General features: G+C 36.4%; 1 pseudogene; it reads left to right on the forward strand.

Annotated features, from left to right (window-relative positions):
• The first annotated feature begins 1,737 nt into the window (after positions 1 to 1,737).
• LOC139185941 (olfactory receptor 5M9-like) lies at positions 1,738 to 4,964 on the forward strand (annotated as a pseudogene).
• The last annotated feature ends 626 nt before the right edge of the window (positions 4,965 to 5,590 follow it).

The following is a 5,590-nucleotide window of genomic DNA, read 5'->3' on the forward strand; positions in this document are numbered from 1 at the left end:
GTGTAAAATTCCTGAAAAGTTAATGAAAGTGATATTTTAAATTTCTAAATTATACATTCTATATGCTTAATTGCTTTAAAAGACGATGCACAGTTATCTAATAAAGTGGCTCTCTATGAGAAGTTACTTCGGTCATCTGGCCCTAGGACTGTGGGATCACCTAAGCTTGAGAGGCATAGATAATGGTGGTCCAAGAACTCTGTTTTTCAGGCTCCATAGCCATGTCAAGCTCTTCTGGTTCATCAAGCATGAATTATCAAAAGGACAACTTTTCCCCTTTTTTGGACAATAATCAAACTACATATTAAATGTAGAGAAAAAGAATATTAGAAAAAGTTATCAGAGGCAGTAGTGGTATACAGTTATTGAGTGTACCCCTAGAGTTCAGTTAATTGGTTTGCATTTCCATCTGGCCAGTTTGCAGATGTCTGATCCAAGGAGAGCCTCAGGTCTGTCAGTGAGTCAGTTTTCTCATGTTTCAGAAAGCTATGCTAATTAGAGCCTCTCTCATGGGACCTTTATTTATAAAAGATCATGTAAGGAGTCAACAAAAGGTAGCTGTTATCTCACCTTAAAACTGAGACTGCTGCCACTAGAGCAGGTTTTTAATAGAGATTTTACTAGTTATGGACACAGTAATGCATTCTACAAAGCTGATCTGGAGATCAGGATGCTTAAAAATCACGTGTGAATATCCCCGAATGTCTACAATATATAACTAATGTAGTCGGTTTGAAGTGTTCTAAAATGAATGAGACAAACTCTACTATCACAGAGCTAATGATTATGAAAAGTGGAAGAAAACCCACGTATCACACAGGAAGAGAAATTGGAGAAGTAGTATTACTTTATTATTCTTAGGTGCCTTGATGATTTTTTATATATATTTAGTTGCTGTTGTTGTTCAGTCACTAAGTCATATTTGGCTATTTGAGACTCCATGGACTACAGCATGCCAGGCTCCTCTGTCCTTCACTATCTCCTAGAGTTTGCTCAGACTCATGTCTGAGTTGGTGATGCTATCTAACGATCTCATCCTCTTATAATTAGTTGTACCAATAATCCAAATCAAACTGTTAATTAGGTAATTATGGGTTCACCAAACAGAGGCAAGAGTTTTTATGTATGAAAATTCTTGGTCTTAGCTCTATCTCCCAGTCAAATTCAGTAACTCTCATCTGGCTTAGTTTATCTACACTTAGTAACCAGAAGATCTATGATCATGAAAATATAGGGTACAGGTGAACCCAGACCAGAACTGAAATATCAGTGACTGTTATGTGCCCAAATCATTTTCTCTATGGTGTATTTAATTCCCATATGAATAATTTCAGGGGTAGGAAAATTGTTTACAGAGATTAATCAACTTCCAAATTGTGAGTTGCTACTAGTTGGAGGGAGCCATGATACAATCATAGAGTTTATACATTTTAAAAAATAGTTCCTCTTCCAACTTTTTGTATTTTCATTTTCTTTTTCCTCAATATTTTTACATAACTGGCTACTTGCCCGTAACTGAAAAGTCACATCCTCAAAGAGATCTTTGACCACTCTCTGTGCATCCTGCTTCTTCTTATTTCTGTGTTTATCAGCATGCTCAGTTTTTGTCTCACAGTAGTTCCATTTCCTAAATTTTTCATTCACTCCTTTTCAAAAGAATCAATTATGATGCAAACCAAACTCTCGTGTAGCTTGTTCAGTTTCATATTAAAAAACTTAGACTACTTCTAGATATAATGTAATAAATAATAAATATAGCAAATATATTTGACATAACACTGGTTTTGATGTTTGTAAATGATTTATTATAAGCAATTATATCTATAGCCCATTTTATGTCATAATATTCCCTTCAAGCAATGTTATTATGGGGATCTTAAATTCCTGAGATGATGTTAATCCTACAGATGCATCCCTAAGTACTCAGAGCAGTTTACTTCTCAGAAGACTTATCTGGGGAAGTGTATTGAACAGAGAAAACATTCCTTGTGGACATTTTAATTGTAATGACATTGAATTTGAAAATAAATAATTAGACATATAATGGATTATTGCTGAAAAGAAGTAGAATCTGAAATAAGACAATAATTTTAAGAGCATGGCACCTGAATTTTATTTTATACATATATAGAATTTATCTATTGATATAATTTTGGTATGGTGATTGATCCACTTGCGGTTTACTTTTCTGAGATAACTGTTAAACTGATACAGTCTGTGTTGTTAAATACCGCTTACTTCATCCTGCAAGCAGCAGTAATCAGGCAAGTGAAATATATAGCTAAATAAAATAAAACATGACTAGGATTTTCATAAGTTGAAAGCTTTTTATATCATATGCTGGCATAGTGTAGAAAAGTATGTCAATGACTAGATTGTAAGACCAAGGTTTAAGACAATCATCCCGTAAAATTGTGAGGATAAGAAGATATCTTCTGGACTCGTGGCTCAGTGGATAAGAATATGCCTACCAATGTAGGGGACATAAGTTCAATCCCTGGTTGGAGGAAGCTTCCACATGCCATGGAGCAGCTAAGCCCGAGGGCCATGACTACTGAGCCTGCGCTCTAGAACCTGTGAGCCACGGCTATTTAAGCCTGCTCACCTAGAGTCAGTGCTCCAGAACAGGAGAAGCCACTGCAGTGAGAAGCCCACACACGCCAACCAAGAGGAGCCCAAGCGCAGCCAAAAATAAACAAACAAATACATTTTTAAAAAAGGATATCTTCCAAGTCATAGGGAAATAAGTTAATATTACATGTGCATTTGTATTAGTATAGACAATGAGAGGCAACCATCATACACACAAATAGTATTCAATGGCATTTCAGTGATTCACTCTTATTACTTCCCTGTTCAGCACAAAGTGGTTGTCTGACCTTATTGAATATTTACATTTGGAGTCTCAAGTCATTTCCTATAAGACAATATGTTGAAATGGATTTGGTCATTCTCTGATGACTCTCAGTCTAGCTTTACTTCTATTAGCAATCTATGATGTTAGCATCACTGAAATAATTTAGCAAAAATAAGTGTCTAATACTAGTAGTATGTGAATGTAATTGTCTGTTTTAGAGTTAAGAAACTAATAAATATTGTAATAATTACCTATAAGGCCTATTAAAGGAAATAAATGTGATTATATACTCTTATATTAAACTTTGTACAAAGTCTACATTGATTTTTATATTATTTGAACTAGAATACTGATAAGCATGACTCAAAATTTTCAAGAATAAAATAAATCCATTCATTTCTTTTAATTTGTCCATAGGCACTGCAGACTGGGTCTAAGTGAAGGCAATGCCAAATTTCACAGATGTGACAGAATTTGTTCTTCTGGGGTTGACCAGTCGTCAGGAGCTTCAAGGTCTCTTTATTGTGGTGTTTCTAGTAGTTTACATGATCAGTCTGATAGGGAACATTGGTATCATTATTTTGATCAGCATCAGCCTCCAGCTTCAGAGCTCCATGTACTTTTTCTTGAGTCATTCGTCTTTTGTGGATGTGTGGTTCTCTTCCAATGTCACTCTGAAGACGCTGGAAAACTTACTATCAGACAAAACCCATTTCCTATGTGGGGTGTTTGGTGCAGTGTTACTTCTTCAGAGCCCTTGTCCATGTGGAAGTATATGTCTTGGCTGTGATGGCCTTTGATCGCTACATGGCCATCTGCAACCCTCTGCTTTATGGCAGTAAAATGTCCAGGAGTGTCTGTGCTCGTCTCATCTCAGTGACATACATCTATGGGTTCTCTGTCAGCCTAATCTGCACACTGTGGACATATGGCCTGTACTTCTGTGGAAACTTTGAAATCAACCACTTCTATTGTGCTGACCCTGCTCTTATCAAGATTGCCTGTGGAGGGGTCCACATTAAAGAATGCACCATGATTGTTATTGCTGGGATGAATTTCACATATTCCCTCTCAGTGGTTCTCGTTTCCTATACCCTCATCACAGCGGCCGTGCTGCACATGCGCTCTGCCGATGGCAGGAGGAAGGCATTCTCCACGTGTGGGTCCCACCTGACAGCTGTTACCATGTTTTATGGGGCTCTCCTCTTCATGTATCTCAGGAGGCCCACTGAAGAGTCTGTGGAGCAGGGGAAGATGGTGGCCGTGTTTTACCCCACAGTGATTCCCATGCTGAACCCTATGATCTACAGTTTGAGGAACAAAGGTGTGAAAGAGGCGGTCAACAAAGCAATCGTCAAGGCAAACTTGAGGCAGTGAACCTGCAGCACATAATTCCGTGTATGCCACTTCCGGTTATAAATGTCCAGGCATATAAATTCCCTGTTTAAAATAGACTGTATACAGGCAACACTTAAATATACTAAGAGGTCCAGTCTAACACAGTGATGGTTTACCCCGTGAACGGACTCTCAGGACTAGGCCTCCTTCATCTACATATGCAAACATACTAACCCTGACCTATTAGTGTTAGTCCCAGTGTATGTAGAACTGTGCTAAGTGTAGTCATCAGATAACTCATAAACACATTTGCATAAGCACACGCTAATTTGGAGGTATCTTTGTAAGAGTTGAATATGCTTTCTTAGGATATTTTCTATATATAATTGCTTTTCACTTGTTTTATAAGTAATATATAATTTCATTAGAAAAAATTAAGACTTCATCACTTTTCCATGAATATAAAAGTTGGTGGATCCTCATTTACCAAAAAAGCTTTCAATAACATTCATACATGCATGGACTTTTGAAAACAAAAATGTATTCAGAATCTTCAACTAGTGTCATGAATCAATCAGAAGGTTAACTCTCAGTATGTATTGTTCTATAATTAACAGTATTTGTATTTCAAACAATCTGTTGACTCACCGTAATTCTACTCTTTGGTTTGGATTTTGGCTAGTTGTTTTTCTCTTCATTAATTTAAATAGGTGAAAAATTTATGACTAAAGCCTATCATGTCCTTCTCATAGTTTAAAAAGATGAAGCAATATGGATTTTTGTCATTTAAAATCTAACTTTTGATTAGAAAAATGTCCTGTTAAACATTTGATTGCTATAATGAAGGTATTGTTTGATTCCAAATTCTTATCACTAACATTACATTCTTAGGTCTGTATTTAGCTGCTTAAGTCAAGCTTTTAATAACTAGAGTGGATCAACCAGATAAGAATCTGTGTAAAACCAAATGTCATTGAACTAGACATGTGTTAAAATGTGAGCAGCACAGCTCAAACTGGTATCCATTGGGATCTGAGTACACATTTACAATTCAATTTATGTTGATTGGTGTCCACTTAATCTACCTTCATTCTTAATATAAGTGGAATACATTTTTTTGTCCTTGTTGACTCTTGCTAATAATACCAGCATAAAAGCAAATCAGAGCAGAAGTAATTTCTCATGAATGAGTTTATTCTTGTTTAAGGGCTAATCCAATTAAAAGGGGTGCACAACTGAACACGTGTAGAAAGACTCTGAGAAGTAACACTTACTTGTGGTAGTATCACTGGAAAGATGGATTCATTTAAGCACAGAAAGTATTGTAACTCAGGCTAACGTACTAATTGCCACAAGCCACATTCCCTCAGATTGGTTCTGAGAAAAAGCAGATGG

The sequence above is a fragment of the Bos indicus genome, chromosome 11 (assembly GCF_029378745.1).
Source record: "Bos indicus isolate NIAB-ARS_2022 breed Sahiwal x Tharparkar chromosome 11, NIAB-ARS_B.indTharparkar_mat_pri_1.0, whole genome shotgun sequence".
NCBI lineage: Eukaryota > Metazoa > Chordata > Mammalia > Artiodactyla > Bovidae > Bos > Bos indicus.